Source organism: Pipra filicauda, unplaced genomic scaffold (genome assembly GCF_003945595.2).
Source record: "Pipra filicauda isolate LSUMZ 115617 unplaced genomic scaffold, ASM394559v2 scaffold90_size2875636_pilon, whole genome shotgun sequence".
In the NCBI taxonomy this organism is placed as follows: Eukaryota; Metazoa; Chordata; class Aves; order Passeriformes; family Pipridae; genus Pipra; species Pipra filicauda.
Window position 1 is genome coordinate 2401000 of NW_024105098.1, and position 21035 is coordinate 2422034.

General features: G+C 43.5%; 1 protein-coding gene across 4 annotated transcripts in view; it reads left to right on the plus strand.

Moving 5' to 3' along the window:
• MAP3K13 (mitogen-activated protein kinase kinase kinase 13) overlaps nucleotides 1–21035 on the plus strand; it is a 71598-nt gene that overhangs the window by 22303 nt on the left and 28260 nt on the right. For 3 of the 4 annotated variants that reach the window (XM_027724853.2, XM_027724850.2, XM_039391126.1), the window contains one exon: nucleotides 3816–3961. The gene's annotated coding sequence lies outside the window, so the exon portion shown is untranslated. Of the gene's footprint in view, nucleotides 1–3815; nucleotides 3962–12040; nucleotides 12093–21035 lie in introns of those variants that run through there. The other variant, XM_027724852.2, reaches the window with a different exon arrangement.

The following is a 21035-nucleotide window of genomic DNA, read 5'->3' on the forward strand; positions in this document are numbered from 1 at the left end:
GGCAGCTGTGGGCACGTTGGAGGGTGGGAAGGTACAAATGTGGGCCCTTGACTTCCCTGTGCAGAGATGGGGCCCTCAGGAATCACAGCATTGGTGTGATCTCCCTGCAGAATGGCTGTGTCTTGATTTTTGTTTTTTTCCCCGTTTGTTTTGGGGTTTTGTTGGTTTTGCTGTTCTAAATCTTCAGCAGCAGGGGCTGAATGTGTGGCCTCCTCCTTTTTCTCCTCTTTTGTTTCAACTTTTTGGCAATAATTTCTAAAGAGCTGCTCTGCTGGAGTTACTCCCATCATTTTTCACACTTGTGGTCAGCCCCCTGCAGAAGCCAAAGCACCCCACAGGCCTCTGAATTACAAATACCACTTTGGTGGCACCTTGGATCTTTGGGCTTCAGCTTTTGCCAAACACCTAATGAACGTCTGAAGCGAGTAAAACACCTCTTCTGTGAGCTCTGGTGATACATAAGGGGTTAAACGAAGCTCTGTTTATTAATGTTGATGCTTTAAATTGTGCCAGAACGTTTGAAAACGCTGAGCGGACAGGGCAGTAAACACCGTTAAACGACAATACTGTTCAATATTTGCTGTTAATTGAGAGAGGCAGCAGCTGCTGGTATGCAGCTCCAGCCAGGATGAATTAGTAATGAGTCTGTAACTCTGGGTTGTTTTTTTTTTTTCTGGTTTAAGGTTGCATCAGCCCTTTGCAGTTCAGTGACATGCTTGGGATAGAAATAAAAATCATAGCAAGCCCTAAATGAAGATTTTGGTTTGTTTTTGTTTTCCAGGGAGTTGTCATGGAGCTGTGGTGTCAGTGATAAATTTGGCAGCAGTGATAAAACTGCCTTGTGTTTAAGGACCAAACTTAAAGATTTTGGGTTAGCTTTTCCATCCTGTGTGGCAGCCAGTGGGAATGCAGCAGGCAAAGCAAGCTCCTCCTTTGCAAGAAGGCACTTTTGTTGGGTTCTCACTGGCTTCCAGAGACATTTTCAGTTAAACCAGGAGTTCTGGTTAAAGTTTCCTTGCTGGCACTGCTGCAGGTCGTGGTGTGTGAGAGAGTTCTGCCCCTCACTGAAGGGTGGCAGCAGGAAACACTAATCCAGCGTTTCCCTTGTCCTTTCCATGCACTCTTACCATGCATGTGTGTTGAGTTTAACCTTTGAAAACTTGCTGATAAGCTGTTAATCAGCCACCAGATAAAATAACAAACCCTCCCACCTTGCTGGGTTGGGGTAGGGACTTCCCAAGGCTTCAGGAACATCATTAATCTGGAGCAGCCAGGCTGGGGGCAAAGTTTCCTCCCAGAAGAAACCAGCCACAGCCCCTTTCATGCTGTTTATGCAACCCTCCCTGTGAGTATTTATTTTGCACAAAACGTTGTATTTTGAGCTCTAGATGTGATTGTGAGAGTGCAAGCCCCTGTTCTGGTGGTTATTAGCAGATCTGAAGTGGGGCACAGGAAATGAAATTCCAGCTCTGTGGAAAACAATGCCAACAGCCCTATTGATTTCAGCACAGCTCGGCTTTCACCGCAAGTAGAAGAATTTTGAGGCAAATAATGTTTTGTTTGTTCAGTTCTTTAGACAGAAATCCATCTGCAGGGGTTAGTGCTTGAATCCAAATCCTCACAGTTCTGCTGGTATTTGGGTAGGATGAGAAACAGGCGATTGAAAGAATTCCTTGGGTCCGGGTTGATTATGTTAAAGAGGAAGAGAAATCCCAGCAGCCAGTGGTGTTTGTAACCCCGTTCCCAGCAGTGTGACTTCTGTGTCACACACCTGTGGGGGCTGTGTTTGTTCTCAATAGCACTTTTTACCCAGTAAGTGGTTTTGTGCATTCTTAGGAGCTTGAAGCTGCCACACGCCCTGCTGGCTTCTGGATTGGATTATGGGTGCAGGGAATCTTCCAGGCTGGATGTGGGAAGCAAGTGTTAAAAGCCAAGAGAATGCTGTAGAAGGTGGTGGTAAATGGAAGTGCAGCAAGAGCTGAACTCATCTGCTGATAAAAGTCCTTCAGCCCCAGAAGTCCCTTCCTGTTTAGGGCACTGACCATTCCCACCTTGGCTGCCAGTTATCAACTGATGCTTTAAAATCTGTCCTTAAAAGCTCTATTTTTTTCTTGTGAAACTCAGTAATTTATTCCAGTGGCATTCAGCCAACTTTGGGCATCTGGTGTCTCGTGTTTTTTATGAACATCTCTCCAATTTTATGTGCTGTTTTCTATATATATATATATATGAACTGTGTTTAAAGGAATAATATAATCAAATACATTTTTTCCTTTTTTTGTTTTTTTATTTTTTCCAAGTCTGTTTCATCTGTAGTATTGCTTACAATGCTTACATTGCTCACAATATTTGTTTTATTTAAGCAAGAAGATAAACCTTGTGTTTACAGGCACTGTTCCTGTCATAAAATAGTGGTAAAAATTGTAATCACGGGCTTTTGGGACTTTTTAAAATTGACTTAGTAGAACCATGTAATTTTCATGTAAACAAAGGCAGATATTTACATTTTTATTATATAAAAAAAATAAACTCTAAAGTTTGGCTAATAAAGCTCTTAAAATACGTCTATGTTTGCTCTGGGTTTTATTTGGAAATTATTCTGTAATTAAAATGGTTAATACAAGGCTGGTACAGGGCAAATTGGTCCTTTCCTGTGGAATAATACTGCTACATCCTCATCCTCCTGCTGCCCAAATAGAGCCTCTGAATGTAGCCTAACCTGGACCTCACAGGCTTTTACCTCTTGGGAATGTGGAACCACCTGTCCTGTTTTCATGGCAAACTGGAAGAGACAAGGAGAGCCTTAATACAGCGCTAAAAGGAAGTGACAGTGGTGACAAGATGAGTGTTTTTCTCAAATACAAATGGCTCTCGCTCCTACTTCTCCAAAGAATTAGAATAACTAAACTTCCAAAATGTGGGGAATGGCCTTGAGAGCAGCTCAGTTGTGGTGCAGAACATGAGGCAGGTGGTGCCTGTTTCTGCAAGGCCACGTGGATTTTGTTGTCTAAAGTCTCTTAATTCTGGCAAGACACTGGTGCTGGTATTTCTGAATCCCTTCCTCAGTGCTGCAGCAACCTGGTTGTGTCTGATGGTGGATACAAGGAAAACAACGTGTGTGGGTAGGGATAATCTCTTTTTAAGACCAGTGAGTTTAGTGTTTGCAACAAAGTTCTGTAATTTCAAGGTGTTGATTAATTTTATGAGGAGCTGGGCTAAGTCTTGCAGCCTGTCAGATTTGTGTGGGGTGGGAAGAAGATGCAGTAGGCTCAGGATTGGAAATCTCAGTATTTGTTGCCTGTCTCCTTGCCTGTTTCTGGTAGTACCAGGAATAATGGTGTTCTGAGCTGTATATATGTAGGAGGGCTGTAAAAAGTTATGCTTTTCCTAAAATTTGCTTAAAATTAGTAAAACAAATATCTTGGAGTTTAGGTATGAAATTAAGTGTAAAATATCATTAATAGATTACCTCAAAGTATGTTATTTTAAAGGCTAATCCCATCCTGATGTAATTTTGTAATGTGGAAAGCTCTGAGCTCTTTTACTGGAGCTGCTTGCTTAATTTAGATTAAAATTGTACCATAAAAGGATTATAGAGTGTGGGCCTGTGCTAAGAAAGGATGTACTAAATATGTTGAGGTATTTTTCTACTCCCAGCTTCTTTTTGAGAGTGCATACTAAAATTTGGATGTGTTCTGCTGCCTTGCAATGTGCCACGTAACATCACGACGTGCTGAGGGGATGTTTTGGGTTGATCTTGGGAGCATTATTTAAATACGTTCCAGCAGGATTCTGAGTTTTCTTGTTCTTTCTAGAGAGAAGAATTCAGTGCTGGACTGCCCTGAACACTCCCCACGGTGCAGCTTCAGGCAACAGCTTGGTTTATCTGACGTGAAGAGGAGGCACATGTGCAGTGAGCCAAGAGGACATGGGCTTTCAGTGCACCTGCAGCAATGATCAGGTACTGGCAGCTGTTATTTAACCCCAGGAACTGGTCAGGAACTCAAGGGTGTGAAACAGTGACGTGCTCACTCCTGCAGTTGTCCGAAATCTTAAATGTGCTTTGCTTTTAGGAGTGAGGCGAGTTCACCTTCTGGTTTTGTGTTGTGTCCAGAGCCCTTTCCCTGCTGGGTTTGCTCACCTGCAGGCACCTCATGGAATCCAGCTCCCATGGGAGGGAATAGGAAAGGACAAGAGGGGTGTTTGCATAGGCTGAGGTGAAGGTAATCTTAGTGTTTAAATTTTTCAAGTGTGACTTGGACTCTGAAAGCATTTGAATCTCTTCGGGTGTATCGAGGGGATAAAGTTTAGATATTTTTCGTTGTTGGAAGTACTTTTTCGTGGTGTTTCCTTGGTGATTGGCTGAAGAATGCAGATTTTTCAGAGGAATCCAGGCTGTCGTAGCTGGAGTAGAGACACCAGTGAAGTTCCAGAAAATGCAGAGATTTGTGGTCTGCTTTGAGATCTGAGCAGGTTATAGATTTAATAATGGCAGAAGGATTAGGGTTGGGGTCTTTAAGATGGCTTTTGGTCTGTAAGTGTCCTATTCTTCCCCTCTGTCCTCAAAGTGAGTCTTTATGGTCTGTTGCCACTTTTGAAATGTGATGTAAATGGCAGGAGGTTTCTTTTTGTCTCATGTTCTCTTATCTTCTAATGCATCTGTGTGAACCTGAGATAATTTTGTAATATACACTGCCTTTGATGTTAACATGATGCTTAATGTAGTTTGGATATTGCTGTTTCTAAGAATATTTCATCTGTTGATTGTGTCGTATACAAAATTTTTTTTAGCTTATCTATTTTATGTATTAAAAATTAAATGGTAAAACTTGTGTGCTAGCAAACTGCATATAGCAATGTGAAGAACTGAAAAGGAGCAAATTCTGTAAAAATTCTCTAATCCTTCTAACTGAGGTTAGGAGAATAAAAAATAGTTTCTTGTTTTCTTTGTAGATGCTAGCTGGAAAATCATTTATTCTTGTCTGTAACTAAAATGATCTACAGTTTTCTTCAGTTAGGGAGTGGATATGTGTAATGCAAGGAAGCATTTAGTTGTTTCACTCGGGGAGACTGAAAATGGTTTTGTTCTACACATTCTCTTTACGTTTGTGTGATTTGTGTGATCTTTGTCGTACGGAGAAGCTTCGTGCAGAGAAAGCCGCAGAGATGTAATTTTAGGATGTGCCTGAGCCACCTCTGAGTGGGATTGCAGGAAGATGTGAGATGGAGCTACATTTTGGGATTCATTTCTTAATATAAAAGCTGTCAATTTTTACCCATTCTATGAGGAGTGGTGGGTGCTGGAGAGGCAGAGCATCCATATATTTAGACTCTGGCTGTCTCTCGTTGCGAGTCATAATTAAGGTGAAGTATTTTGCTGAAGAAGTAAATTCTCCCTTGATTTGAACCTGGTTTCATCTCAGTGAAAGCAATTAGTCGCCTGAACCACCCTGTCCTTGCTTCATCAATGACAATTCATCAGTTGCTTCATCAACATTGCTGCTTCTAATTTATCTGATCGTTGTGGTTAATAGACAAGGCACTCTATATGGGAGTGCTCTGTGCATGGGAGGAGTGGATAGAGGAGGCTTGAAGATAGAAGGGCTGGCCCTAAGGGGGACTGTGACATTTATAGAGGACTGGGGGTTATAAAACACTGCTGTGAAGCCCTGGAAGGGTCCCAGGGTAAGGTTTGAGCTGATGTGGTTGTGAATGTGGCTCTCATTCATTCTGTCTCAGCCATGACTTGAATTCACTGATGTGGTGCTGATTTTTCCCTGGATGGGCAAATCCTGTGCAACTCAAAGCTGGTGGTTTGAGCTGTAGTATCAGGACACTGGCTAAGTTTTATGTACCCTTTTGGTTGTCCCTTAAGGTCAGCTCTGTGACTTAAATCAGAGAGTATTTGGTGTGCTGGGGGCTTTGTGGTGCCTTCTCCATCATATACTGCATTGCCCAGCACTGTGCTTGAAAACAAGGATCAAACCCCACTGCTGACGAGTTTAGTGTTCTCAACCCCAATATTCTGCTAATCATGACTGTTACTATTTCAAGTGCTGTCATAACTCCTCTTGAGGTGAGTGATTCTGCACTGTGATACCTCAGACAGACCAAGAGGGCTCCTCCACGGTCTGCAGGGGAGCAGTGGGGGAGCAGGAGTCTCTTGGGAGAGAGGGGAGAAAAAGCAGTGAGCTCTGAAGCCAAACCTCCTGGAGGCTTCATGAATGATGTGAGTCTGGGAGGGAGATGCTGAGCAGGTTTTGTTTGCCTTGAGAATATTTACATAGGGTTGATCCACTGTTCCTGAAGGAGCTCTATCACAGTGCTACAGAGAAAACTGTTAGTGCTTAATATAGAGCCTTAGTCTGGTAGTCTCTTGACCTATAAATGCTTGAATTTTGCTATCTTAATGGGCTTTCAGCAGTTTTTGGAGTTTTTTGGTACAAATCCGAATAATATTCCTTGGAGAGGTTGTGTAACGGTAACAGGGATGGAAAGATTTAATTTGGTGAGACCTTGTACTGCAAAAGATCAGAAGAATTTTTTAGCTTCTGCTCTTGCTACAAAGACTTCAGTGCTTGGATATCTTCACAGAAGAGGCCTGAGAGGTTCCAAAAGTTCATCTTGACCTTTTGCATCAAGGCATCATCAGTATTGCTGGACAGTTTTTTGAGATGATTTTTTGCCCTTTACCTCCTAATAGAGGAGGCAGCTCAAGTTCTTTAGGCTGGTGCTTCACTATTTACCACTTGGAAAAGTTCTTCTTGTGGCCTAAGGAAATTTTTCTTGTTGCAGTTTGAGTCCATTACTTTTCTTACTCACTGTCGATGTGGAGAATAAGTTTCCTCTTTCTTTGCAGAAACCATTTCTATATTTAATGGAAATATATCATATCTCTTCTCTTTTTGCTCTGTTCAGACTGAGCCACCTCAGTGAGTTACCTCACTCATCCCTCATAGCTCACCCAACTACCTGTCTGTCCTTTTTTTTTTAGTTCTGGTGTGGTTTCTCTCTTTCCTGACAAGCCTGACCCAAAAATGGACTTCACCAGAGGCTTCATCAAAACTGAGAGGATCAGGAATTTGTGCTCCTGTCAATGGACAGAAGTTGCCTTGTTTGTGACAACTGGATATTTATAATTTGTTCTCAAACTGTGATCCTCTCCATCCCCAGCCCTTATCTACAGCACAGCTGCTCCAAGTTGTTTCTATATTTATGCAGGTGATTTCTTTTTTTTTTTTTTCCTCTGAACAACACTTGACCTTGGGGAATTGAGCTGCATTTTTTAATCACTTCTTCAGTTTCATTAATTCCTCTCTGCAAAGGCTCCCCATTTGTGTGGCTTTTTATGGGAATAGCATAAATTATAGGACTTCTCTTTCCACATGCTGCTGAGGTTTTGTTGTCAGGTCTCACTGCTTTTGCAGGCTCCCCACCTGGAAGTGGAATGGTGACGTTGGCTCAGTTGGCTTTACAAGTGTCCCTTATAGCTGCTATTTATATATACTTATTTTTAAAATTTTTTTTTCAGTGTTTCTCACTGCTGGCAACTCTATTGGAGTTAATTATTGTTATGGAAGGCTTGATTTCAGCATGTTCTCTGAGAGGAATATTATTTTTGTGCCTGTGTCCCTGAACAAATAGATCTGCTTTTCTCACATGGCCTCTGCTCAGCTGGGCCACAGCCACTGGAAATCTGGGGAGGCTGCTGTTCACTTGCTGCATTAACTGCCCTTTCAGCAGCTTTAATGTCTCTTATGTAGCACTCTTTCCTTCCTGGTAGAGTTCCAGGACTTCTCCTTATGTCTCAGGAGCTGGGCAGTCTTCCTTTCAGAAGGTAAAAGTCTGCAAAGGTAGTTTTTTGAACTTGCCCAGCCTCATGAGTGCATGTTAACACTACAGTGATTTGTCTCTTCCCAGACTTACTGTGGTGAGGAGCCTGTGAGGCACAGCTCATCTGGAAAAATATGGGAAACCACCCAGAAACTCCTCAAAAAAAGAATCTATACCAACTTCGTGCTTAAACAAGAGACCACATAATGCATTTTGTCTTGTTATTGCCTTTTAGTGTCTTTTATTTTGTTTTTAGTTGCTGGAGTGTCAGTAAAGGCAAGACAAGGTTAAAGGAGGTTGTTGTACAGTGTTATGTGCTCCTGCCCATCGTGGCTTGCAGAGCACACTCGGTCAAACACAACTGGCAGCAGCATGGAAGGTGGTTTTACTGTAGAGAAACCTCACTTTTAGGTCAGAGGAGTTGGTAGCACTTTGATTTGAAGAATGTGCCATGGTGGTACAGGTGTCAGTGAGTTTGCTTGAATCGCTTTTAGGGAGACCCTTTTGACAAGGGGGGCTTTCCCTCAGGGTGCTGTGTGTCTGTGAGTCTGTGTCCATCTCCAGCTCTCTGCTTTCATTTCTAGCAGACCCAGATGTCTTGCACGTGCCCCACTTTGGGCTTTTTCTCCTTTCCTTTGGTCACAGTTGATGGCTCTTGGCACTGGTCCTGCGGAACTGCAGTCCCATTCACCTGCCTTGGCAGGGAGGACTGTCCAGAGTCTCAGATTTGGGGACATTCTGGTTAAAATCTTGATCTGATTCTATGATTCTGATTTTTTTTTCCTTCTTTCCTGTCACCCACCCCACTGCTGAAGGTTAGGACACTCAGAAGAGGGGTGTTTGCCTACAGGGTTGGAAGAGTGGATCCGAGATTTCACAAATGTTGAGAACTTGACAATGAAATGCTCCTCTCACCACCTTATCTATGCCAATATTTACCCAGACTTTTGCCTTTTGGAGAATCATTTGCTGTCTCACTTCACCTGTTTGCTCATCCAGGTAGAAGTTTTCACGGTGCTGTCCCTCTTGTACCCCTAAGTGTGTGCAGAGTAGATTTATGAACAGCCCTGGTGCTGTATAATTATGAAATTAACCTTTGAGTCACTGCCATCTCTCTTCTAATTTTCTGCTGTAGTCAGTGGAATGTGCCACAAGGAGTGTTAAGGATTTGCTTTGCTTCTGTGCTTCCCTGTGCCTGTTCCTGGCCAGCCCTGGAGGCAGGACACTGGGATTACTGGGCCTTTGGTCCCCTGCAGCAGAACCCCCCCTTCCCTGTCAAAGGTTGGTTTAGGAGTTTTGCCCAAGATCACCATCAAGTCCCCAGGGCCTATAAATAACAAATGTTTGCTATTTTTGAGTATTGGCATAATATTGGTATCCTCAGTCTTGGGCAATTTTAGTCATTCGCCAGTTTATTAAAATTGAAGGTCACAGGATTGGAGAACTTGTTAAATGATTATTTTAGGACTGGGCTCAAATCAACATGATGTGCCAGCTAGAAACGTTATGCCTAGCAGATGCTGGATAACATTCCTATTAGTTGTTAATTGGCTTGGAAATACTTAATTATCCTGTCTTTTTCAAATATAGTGAACAGATATTCTTTTTTAATACTTCTAGCACCCATTTCCACCAGTTTGGCCTGTTATTTCTGCTAGTGGTCTAGTTACTTGGTTGCCCTTTCAGAAATCCTGTTGCCTGTCAGCTTTTCACTGGCAGTTGTGTGGTCCCTTATGAACTTTGGATTTTTAGTGTCTTCTACCTTTATTGTATTTGGTACTTTTTTTTTTTTCTATTTTCACATTAATGCTGAACTAAATTTATGCATAAAATCGTATTCAGGCATCTTCCCAGAGTTCCCTGCTTTTGCCAGTGTTTTTGTCTCAGAAGGAGGAAAATTATTTTTCTTTCTAATATCGATCAACTTATTTACTCACTAGTGGTGCATCAAAAGAGCTGTACAATGTGTACTATGAAAATACCCAACTGGTTGCAACCCAACATAATTTTGGGGACATTGCTTTTTCTATTGCACAATGAGTTAAGGTAGTTATCTCACTTAAATTCAGGACCTTTGTGCTTGAAAATTTTGGTCTGAGCTCTTGAGACATAGATGAAATTGAGTGTTGGGGTGCTGAACCAAACCACCACAGAGAATAAAATCTGAAATTTTATGTGCAAGCTGCTTTCTTCCCCTGGAGTCTTCCTGGGGTTTTGTTCCCACTTATTTTCCCTGCTGGGTTTTTTTTTTTAATGTCATTGCAATTAACCCTTGGAAACCTCTGAAAATTATTTTCCTTTCTATTTTTATTCTGACTTTTCTCATTCTATAGTGGTATTTCTCTTCCTTTTCTTCCACTTCTTGCATGTGCTACTGTGCTTCCCTTTCCAGTTCCTGAATTTATCCCTTTTTGCTTTAGGGCACAGGAGTAAAATAACGTTTTTGGGTCTGTTTTGAAAATGCCAGGGAAATCTGGAAGCTGTTTTTGTCCCATGGTGGTGGTGTTGGCTGGGCTCCGGAGGGGGAGGGAAGGCAAGGCAGGGAGTCAAAGCAGGTGCAACTGGGATTTGAAATGGTGGCACAGAGTGATCCCTTTGGAGAAGGGACATCTCTCTCCACACCTCCCCTCCTGCTTCCCCTGGGGCACAGCAGTGCAGCTGTTGTGCTGTCTGGGTAGAAATCTGGTGCTTTGGTGACTTTTAAATCTTAGAGAGGAGATATTTCTTCAGCGAAAGTTACCTGGGGCTTTCTTTGATCTTGGAAGTAGGTAACAAGAAATTTGCATTCCTTTTAATTTTCTCTGGCCAACTCAACTCAGAAACCACAGTCCAGAATCCAAGCCCTTCTCCCTCCACAGGAGCTGGTGTCAGTGGTGCTGGTTCACATGAGATCAAGTAGAACAAAATCCCTGATTTCTCAACCCAGATCTGTTGTTGTTACATCCAGTCCTGGTTTATTTTGGGATGTTACCCACTTCCTATAAGGAAAGGTGGGATTCTCTCAGGCTTTCTTTTAAGATGTGCACCAGCAGAGTAAATTTTGGGACAACCTGTTATAGCATAATTGCTTCCTCCTTGCTAGGAGAAGGTGTGGTGAAAATATGGAAATCCTGTGTCTTAATAATTTGGAGGCTGCAGATAGTTCAGAAGGAGTTTTAAAGTCCAAAAGGATGGATACTGGTCAACCCTGAGACAGTGTTATTGCAGAGCTTACAGCCCAGGTTATCCTTCAAACCTTGACCTTCATTCCTGGCTGTGCTCATCCCTCCACTCCATCCCTTGTATTTCAAGGATACAAAACCAAGGCATAACTTGTGCTCTTCCCCTGTCCAGGTCTAAGTTAATCACAGCTGCTCTTGTGAGCATTCACCAGGACTCTGCCATCCATTTGGGTGCCCTTGCACGTGGTCTGCACAACTGAGTGTATTCCATTGGCTTGGAATTGAAGCTGGATTGGGGATGGCTGGTGGGCTGGGATCCGTGGGTGCTGTGCCCACCATTCCTTGTGTAGCCCCGGGTGTGAAACTGCCTGCTCCAATCTTTGTTTCTGAGTGTTCCCGAGTGTTGTGAGCTCGTCTGCCCGCTGCTGGGAATGTTTGACTGGAGCTGAATGCAGGATTTTGTCAGTGCTCCTATTTTTATTTTGCTGGTGCTTTTGCATCGCTAATCAAACACAAGCCTCCTATTGTTCTCCCTGCTGCCTCCTTCCAGTACATGCTTATATTTAGTTATTTTAATAATAATACCCCGGGTTTGTAACCCTGCAAGAAGCCGGGGAGATGGTAAACTCCTTTTCTGATTACCAAACCCGTTTGATTCATACACCAGATGGCTGTTATTTGACACGCTGCTGTTCCCCAGGAGCGGCACAGACTCGGGGCTATCGGAGGATGTCCTCGCTGGTCCTCCCCCCGGGGTGGCAGCACTGATGCCATTTTCCGGGGGGCTCAGGCAGTCGGGTGCCTGGCTTTGGCTGGGATTGGCTGCCCCCCTCTCCCCTCTGCCGGTGCCCAGCCCCAGCCGGAGCCGCCGAATCTCCAACCATCCCGATTTCCATCCATTCATGAATCCGTGACGTCAGCACGCTCTGTGCTTCTTTGCAGCAGGCTGCAGGATTGTGTGGGTGGAATTTCCTTTTATTTTGCAACACTTCCTTTTTTTTTTTTTTTTTTTTTTTTTTTTTTTTTTTTTTTCTCCCCCCCCCCTTCCATCTTTTTAAAACGAGAAAATGGAGCATCACATAGGAAATCTTCATCCCTGTGAGTATCTGGAGGAAAAATGTGGTTTTTGTGAGGTGTGTGGGTCTGTGTGTGTGTGTGTGTGTGTGTTCCATGGTCAGCGCTCCCCTTTCGCCATTTATTTCGGAAGGACAGATGGATGTTGCATTTGTGATGTGAAAGGGCTGAAAAAATGATGCTGAGAGAGGGAAGAGGAGATGTGAAACCTTAATTTATCCATCACTGCATATCAATCTGAGAGCTGGCCTGGCCTTTGCCTGTCGGTGTGATAGACATTTTTCACTTGCAATTTTGCACGTTATCTTCCTGTGCCCCCCTTTTAAAGGGGAAGGGAATGGCAGTGGAGAATGGATATAAATGGAATATGCAGGCAATGACATAAGAATTACAAGAGATAGTATAAAGAGGCAGAATCGTATTTTTTGCCTTTTAGGCAAAACTGTAATTTTTATTCCTTGTGGGCTAATAAAACAATTCTTCTGTTGTGCTACAGTGATTAATAATTTAATTTTATTTCTGAGATGAAGGAGATGTGTTTTCTTTCAATCAGCCGGGCAGGAATTTGTTCTTGTATTATTGCAAATAGCAGCCTGAGCTGTCTCTGGTGTGCTGAACACATGATTTTCACCCCTCATTTTCCTAATAAATGAGGGAGCTGGGAGTACCTTTGCAGTTAATGATACTGTTCACTGGGGCAAGATTTGTCATATTCCTGCTCACCTGAATGGGGCATGATGTCATGTTTTCTCCCAATGAAAAGAGGAGCTGCTCTTTATTTTTGTTTTGGGGGGGTGGTTTAAGTACTGCAATAGCTTAATCATGTCAAACCACATGTCTCCCTTAAGTAAATGGAAAAAAAAGGGGGTATTTTAAGTAGATCTGGAGAAAGATGACATCAGGCCCATGTGTTTGGATATACTGATTTTAGCAATAGACAGTCTGTTCAGTAGAAGCAGCTGAGGGAATGTATTTTGATAAATAATTTTGAGGGAGAAAACATGAAAATATTTGAAATGAGGGAGGTTCAGTCGGTCTGACAGGGACATATGGGCACTTTTCCCAGTACCTGCTCTGTGTGTAGCCACTGACACCTCGGGATACCCTAAAATGTGGAGGGTAGAGTTGTCATGGGTTGAAAAGTTTTTGTCACTGTCCTTTTTGTTGTGTCCCCAAATGTATGCGGGTTTTGTTTCTAGAGAGAGGCAGCCCTTTGAACCTCTGGCTATGGCAGCCTTCCGCTGAGAAATACAAATAAATCCGGATTTTGATGTAGTGGGGGTTTTGTTTGTTTGTTTTGCTTTAACACCAGTTTTGTTTCCTGTCTTTGGGGCCTCCAGTGTGAGTCTTTGATCCAGAATGGTCCTGTCATTCAGATTTGTCTTTGTCCCCTGCTGCCTGATAGTTAAATTTATAGCTGGCATTCATTTTGACCCCTGTGCCTGGAATTAGCAAGTAACTTCTAGCACAGAATATATGGTGGGGACTCTCACTGCTCCTCAGCTATTTGTGAATTTGTGTTTAACCATGTTTGGGGTTTTTTTTGGTTGCATTTTTAACCTCCCTCTTTTGTCTGCTGTTGTAAAGATTTGGTAAGTGGCTTATCTCCAGTGGATCAGAAAATTGAGTAATGATTTATTTGAAAATCTCTTCCTAGGTAAGCCCTTTCACAATTAGTAGTTATTTAAACATGGGTCTGCTCTAAGCAGTGGCAGGATAAGAAAGATTTTACAGTATTTCCTGTTTTCTTAGGACTTTTTTTTTTTTTTTTACAGCAAATATGAGGTGATGAGTGATTAGACTGGAGTTGTTCCCACCTGGTACCTGTTCCAGGGTGTCTGCAGTCAAGATGTGGGGAGGGGATTTAGAGTAGGGCTTCTTAAAATGGCACAGTTTTAAAGCGAAGCTTTTTTTGTATAAAATTAAGAGATCTGACGTGGCTTGTGTGAACACTTTGCTCTTCAGTTCTGGTCCCTGGGGCCAGGGCAGGCAGGGGAAGGGGCATTGAGCCTTTTAGCCAAGCTCTCACCTGAGATTTTGTATTTGGAGGAAAACAGCAGCAGGTTTACTGCTTGTACAACTTCCAGTGAGTTCTCGGCCATAACTGACTCAAAACGAGTCAGCTGAGGGAAGTGTTACCTCTGAAGCTCTCGGAGTTTGGCACTTTACCAAGCCCTGTCCAGCTTATGGGACTTTGGTTTTTATCCATTCGTGCAGGGGCTTAGGCTTTTGTAGTCTCCTGTTGTGTGACATTGCAGCAAATCACTCTCATTTCCTGGGGAGGGGGGAGTAAATATTTCACCCAAAACACAGAGTGCTCAGGGTGGAATGGCAGGGTGGCAGCTGCAGCTGAAGTGCTGTGGTGGGCTGGGAGCAGCAGCTCTGTGTGTGCTTACTCCCACCCCTATAAATACTCAGTGTGTGTTTTGACCTCTGTCCTCTTTCCCTGCTTACAGCTTCAGCTGAGAATTTGGTGACTGGAGGGGGTTCAAAGGCTTTAGCAACAGTTGGGTGTAGGCCAGGGGGAAGAGTAGATGTGTCTGTGTCAAGTATATGGTTGATAAGCCCCTGGTGAAGCTGTGGTTGTTGGTGCTGGTTCCCCTGGAGCAGTTGGAGGGGTGCTGTGAGGGAAGGAAGGAGAAAGTCCTGGTGTGGGTGAGAGGCTGGACCTTTTCCAGCATAGTGGGCTGGAGGAATGGAGTTGTCAGTGTGGACACTGTATTCGTGCCTGGCACACTTGTCCTTTCCTGTCCCCAGCCCCATACTCTGTTACCTTCTGGAGGACACCACAGTCAGTAATGCAGCTGCACAGCTGTGACTTTTCTGCTGACACACAGAAAATCCAGCACAGATCCCCCCAATGTTGGGTTATCCACTGTAACCCATCCAGTGGGGATGCACCAGGGGCTGGGTGCTGGGTGTCACGAGTCCTGCCAGGCCTCTGGGGCTCCTGTGTGGCTCTCTGCTCTGGGGCTGTGCTGCCTGTGTGCCCTGATGGTGTTTCCAGCCCGTGGTGGCCTCGGAGCAGGCTCACACCTTACTCTGTGTCACTAATACAGGCTTACTCCAGGCTCCTGAGCAGGGCATTGTGCCTCGGCTCTGTTGAGCAATAATCCTCTTTGCTGTGTATGGTGCTTGCTAAATACATCTGAGTACTACTGTCATTCCTCATCTGAGATCTGCCAGCTGGATGTCCAGTGTCCTTCCCCTTCCCATCAGGTCCTGGGGCCTGGGACAGAGTCCGGAGCGCTGCATGTGCCCCGGGAATTTTGGTACTTCCATGGGTAGTTGTTCAGTTATTTAATACTGGGCATGAAGCACATAAGCTGTTAGTGCTGAGAAGTTCGTGTGAGTAGCTTTTACATGTCGAATGTGCTTTGCAAATATTGAATAATTCATGTCTACTATAAAAATAAAAACAAACGTGGGAGTGAGCGAATTTACCTGAGACCAGTCTGACGCCTCACGTGAGTTGAAGTGAGACTTTGATTCATTCACTGGATTCCTGAGAACAGCACTGTGATATTGATCTTCATCCTCAAAGATCTTTCAGACATTAATTAATTTTAACGCTAGTCCTTGGAGGAAAATATGATGTTTCAGTGCTGTAAGTGGGGAAAATTCCAAGGTATTGTTTGTTGGTGGGACTGGAACATTTAATGGTTTCACGTAGCAAGGTCAGCGAGGCTGTAAGGCCTCTGTGAACTCAACTTGGAGATTTTCCTGGGCTTTGTTGTTGTAAAATATTTGGATTTGAGTCCTTAAATCTGTTGTTATTTAGTCACTGTCCTTTAGTGACTATACTTTGGTTATTTAGTAATGTAACGTGCATCTTCAGTGAGGTAAAAGTGCAGAATTGGGAAGGATGAACAGAAAAGGAGCAGAGCGGAGCCTGGAACCTGTGACTGGATCCTGCCATGAAAACAGCTGGAAAGACAAAAGAGAAGAGTGTAACTTAAGGTCATTTCTAAATTTTGATCTGAGACAGATTCCAACAGTAATTCAGCCGTATAAAAGGCTAATCAGCATTTAGTCTGTCTTTGTAGCAGCTGAATGTTTGGCAGTATATTGATGGGCTTGTGGTGGAGGGTATCAATGGTCAGTGAGGTGTCAGAACACTGTGAAACTGCTGGTGTTCCATGTGTGCATGTAGGTCATGACACGTGGCAGCCAGAGGGAGGGGAAACAAATAGCAAATGGGTGATTAAAAGTTAAACTGATTTTTTTGGAAGTAAGTGTGGTCCTTGGTTTGTTCCCCCTGTTCCCCAGAGGCCGGTGGCTGATGGGTTCTCCTTTCCTCCAAAGCCAAGGACCTCTGCCCAGAGCTGCCCTCCCACAGAGAAGTGCATTCCCCAAATCCTGCAGCGAATACGAGAGTCATTATGCAACATCACTTATTTCCTATGGCATCAGATTATGCAATTTCTGAGCAGAAGAATGCAAAGCCCTGGAAGAACACAGTAGCATTTTAACAGATCCAAAAATACCTTCTCCAGGATAGAGGAAGCAGTTCAGTGTGTAGTGCTGGAAATACACTGTTATGTAAGGTGCTTATTCCCCAGCCGTGCTGGGCAGGCCTGGCTGGCAGGTGGAGCAGGACATGCTCTCCCTGCACACACAGGAGGTGGATGGGCCCTTTGTCTGCCTTCTTCACTAAGATGAATTTTTATTGCTTTGTGTTTTTCATCCCTTTTGCCAAAAAAAAAAAGTGGATGCTTGATTTCTCTTTCCACATCAAGCACCGCTTCTCCACCCCCCACAAATTTGTGACCTTCTGTTGAAGAAGTTCCTAGTGAAATATTTGTCTGGTGTTTGGAGATTGAAATTCCTATGCTGAGAGCCAGGGCAGATGCACACATTGCATGTGGGGATAAGATTCACCACAGTTCTTTTAAGGTGAAGTCTGCCTTGGAAATCTATTAAATTTCCTTGTAGGAGTCAAGAGCAAGTCAGAAAAGGGGATCTGGTTGACACAATCTGTTGGGATTTTGGCAGGAATACTTACCAGAGACTTTTAAAGAGACTTAAGCAGCTATAAAATAACAGGGATGCCCATCTCAAGCAAATATTTGATTAAAGTATATGAAATAAGCGTAGGGGATAAATAACATTGTTGAAACATTTTTCTCTGCTTTGGAGATTTCACTACTCAGTCTTTCCACCTGTTCTTCCTATATCCAGATTACTTAGGAATATTCTGAAGCAAGAGCATTTGAACTGTGAGGCTACCCAAGGAAGGTGTTCAGGGTAATAACCACATAGGGCAGCTGGAGGGAATATTGGAAGGCTCCAGTGAACTTGGGTGATAAAATGTCAGTTCAATTTAGTGTTGATTAAATACAATTTAATCTTAACATCCAGTACATAGGAACTAGGCTCTGACCTAGCTTTTACTGCTCAAGTATGAGATCTTAAGGTTGTAAGAGACCCGTGGAAGTCAGTTTAGCATCCTGAGGCATGCCTAGACATCAGATGGAATTAGAGGAATAGTTAGGAAAGCAACAAAGAACCAAAATAATCATTGTGCCTTTGTGCATTTCTGTGGTATTCTGTCCTCACTGGGAATCTTGGCTGTGATCTGACTTTCTCAATTTACATCCTCAACTGCCCAGAGAAGCTGTGGCTGGCCCATCCCTGGAAGTGTCCAAGGCCAGGTTGGACAGGGCTTGGAGCAACCTGGGCTAGTGGAAGGTGTCCCTGCCCATGGCAGGGGGTGGCACTGGATGGTCTTTAAGGTCCCTTCCAACCCAAACCATTCTGGGATTCTATAATTCTAAGGTGGTATAAGAGAAGTGGAACAGAGGTGATCAGAGATGCAGTGAGAGAGAAGGTCGAGTGGGAACTGTTATACTTGAAACAAGATGTTGGAGTGGAGGATGGAGTGTTCATAAAGTCACAGCTGGAATTAAAGAGATAAATAGGTTCAGGTGTCACTGAAGCAGTGAACACCTGGCTGTTTGAAGAAAGGAATTAGGGAGACATGCAAAGTGCATGCAGCACAGAGTTAAACCACAGAACTCCCTGCCACGGCACAGTGGTTGCCAAAGTTCTGGTTAAAAAAAATTCCTTGATGCATTTGCACAGGAGAAATCCTATGTGGGCTATGGCAGAGAACCCCCCCTGTGTGCTGTGAGCAGGGGGGGTGGTGACACTGCTCTGGTGAGGGTTGGCTGCCTGCAGAGCCTTCCCTTGGCTTTTGGAGGCAGGAAATGGGGTAGATGAACTTGTCCTCCTGGGCTGGGGTGGTTTCTTCCAATGCTGCAGCCTAGGTGCCACTTATTTCTCCTCTGCCAGGCTCAGTTGGGATGTGTGAGGTGCCAAGCAAACCTCCAGCTGGCTCTGTGCACAGAGCCTGAATTCAGCCATTATGGATATTTCTTGGCTGGCACACCGTGCTATTTTTATCGTTGTCAGAAAGGGTTCAGACCACAAAGCTAGACAGGGTTCTCTTTCTTGCTGATACAGCCGCAGACAAAAGTGTATCACAACTGTAAAATCCCTTTTGCCAAAAAGGGTGCATCCCTGTTTTAGGGTAACCTTTATTCAGTATGTTCAGACTGACTTAAATCAGCATGAGGTCAAACTTCTGTCAGGAGAACATGGACATAGCTGCTATAACAACACAGTTCCATGGCTGGTCTCATGTTCTTAATGCCCATGGCTGGGTTAGAATATTCTGTTAACCTTTTAGGATGGTGATGATGATAGTTGTGAGCCCCACGTTGCGCAGGTGAGGATTGTGGTGACTGCAAAAGGTAGTGGTCTTTTGTTGAGGTGGCATCCAAATATATTAATATTATAATATTATTATAATATCATTATAATATAATAATATATTAATTTAATATAATAATATATTAATATACTAAAGGGTATATTCCAGTCAGGATGTGCAGAAGTAGTGTAGTGTTTATCTGACAGCCTGAAAAAACAGGGTAAAGCACAAAAAAGCCAGTGTTACAAGACCTCATTTTCCCAGATAAAGCTGCTGTTTATTGTGGAGTAAGTTTGGGCACATGCAGAAATGTGTTCGGAGGTGTTGCAGTGACAGAAAACCTCAGGTGGGTCAGATGAAGGAATTTTCAACTGTTTTATCATAAACTGATTGTTTTGGCGGTGTCACAATTGTAATATTTAAAAATAAGGCTGGGTTGTGGCTGAGCATTCACGTGGGTGTGAGATGGGAAGAAACCTGTTTCCTTGAAGGAGCAGCATGTCTGGAGAAAGAGATTGATGGCTTAACAACACCCAAGCTTTTGCCTTGAGCTGCTCCATAGTTGGCTTAGAGGTTTGCCCATAGCGTGGCCTGGTCTGCACTGAGTTACTGTGGGCAAGCTTCATAGTGTAATTTTTTGGTTTTTTAACCTTACAAAACAGATAATGTAACTTATAAAATGTAATTAATTAGTGTAATAATGTAACTTGAAAAAAAATCCAGCCCCCCTGAAAACAAAGAGGTTGCCTTCTGGTGATGTGTAACTCATTCTCTATTAATAAATCTTTTACTTTTTGTTTTCAAAACAAGCATATATTCCAAGTGATGCAAAAAGTGTGACAGCAGAGGAATATCTGATCCACTCATACAGCATTTTCCTCACCAGGAGACTGGTGAGAAAAACTTTGTTGGAATCCTGTGTAATGAAATGACGTGATTCAAACCCCAAAGGTCAGAAGTGACAGGCAAAGCTCTGGGATTTGCCAGCTCAGCAGCTCTGTGTGTTCCTGTGCTGGAGTTGTACAGAGATGGGAGAGGACTGTGCATCAGCCTGTTGTAAAAATTCCCTGTAGAAACTAAGAGAGAGTCACAAGGGGCAGGAGAACCCAGCTGGGAGATGTGTAACAGGATGACTATGATTTATAAACATATTTTTGTGGATTTTGTTAGATTTTTAGGCATTTTAAGGCACTGTCCCAAGTGGAGGTGATACACACCTCCAATTCCAGTCGTGTTATCAGTGAGGAAACGTGTAGTTACCTTGTACCCACAGTAGCCAGAAGGAAATCTCACTGAGTACCAGGAAAAAGCAAGGAACTCCGGGGCCTGGATGTAAATAGTGATATGAACAGGAATCTCTGTCCTTGGTAGTTCCATGGCTTAGCCAGCTGGTTTCTGCCAGCTGCTCTTTTACAGACTTTAAACTTGGATCAGACAGTTGCTTTTATTCCCTTTGCATATTGAAGGTGCAGGCAGAGAATGTGCTTTGCTGGGTAATACAGAAATAGTGCTGCAGGGAAACTAACTCAGTGTTACTGGAGGTTTGGGCTGTTAGGACACTCTGTACTTGCACCACCTTTCCAGCACAGTAACTTTTTGTCTCTGTGCTGTATCAGGAATGGTGATTTGCCACTCAATTTTTAGCACAGCTCTTTGAAGGAGAAACTTTAAAGGAGGAACTTCAGTTACAGCCCATTCAGGGCATTGGGTTAACTCAGCTGTGTCTGCAAACCTGGCCATTGCCTTGACACTTTTATAAATATTGGGCTTGTGTAGGCAGCCACGTGCTTTGGTGGCTCTGGGTGCATCCTAGGACACTTTCTGGATGGCTGTTTCCAGGGGCAGACGCTGTATCAGGCAAGGTGAGAGCAGGCCTTGTGATAGCTGATTAATCCACTCAGTGATTTGGCTAAACTCTCACTTTTCTGATAGTTTTAAACTGTGTTTTGGGCTGCCTGACATGCTGAGGTGCAGCCTCACTCTTCCCAGAAGAGATGCTCTTCCTGCTCCTTTTGTCTGAGCATGGTGGGTTTTGCCTGGAAAAAATACTTTGCCTGGAAATGGAATCATTTACGGGAAGTTGTGATCATAGAAAATTACACTGAGCCTCAAATCTCCTTCCACGTGTAAGATAATTTGTTAGTGTAGAGTGCATGAACTCATCAGAACAGTTCAAATCAGAGGGTCTGCCTTGAAGTCTGTGTGTGCAGCAGCACTTTGTGAAATCAGTCTTTTAAATATGCACAGTCCTC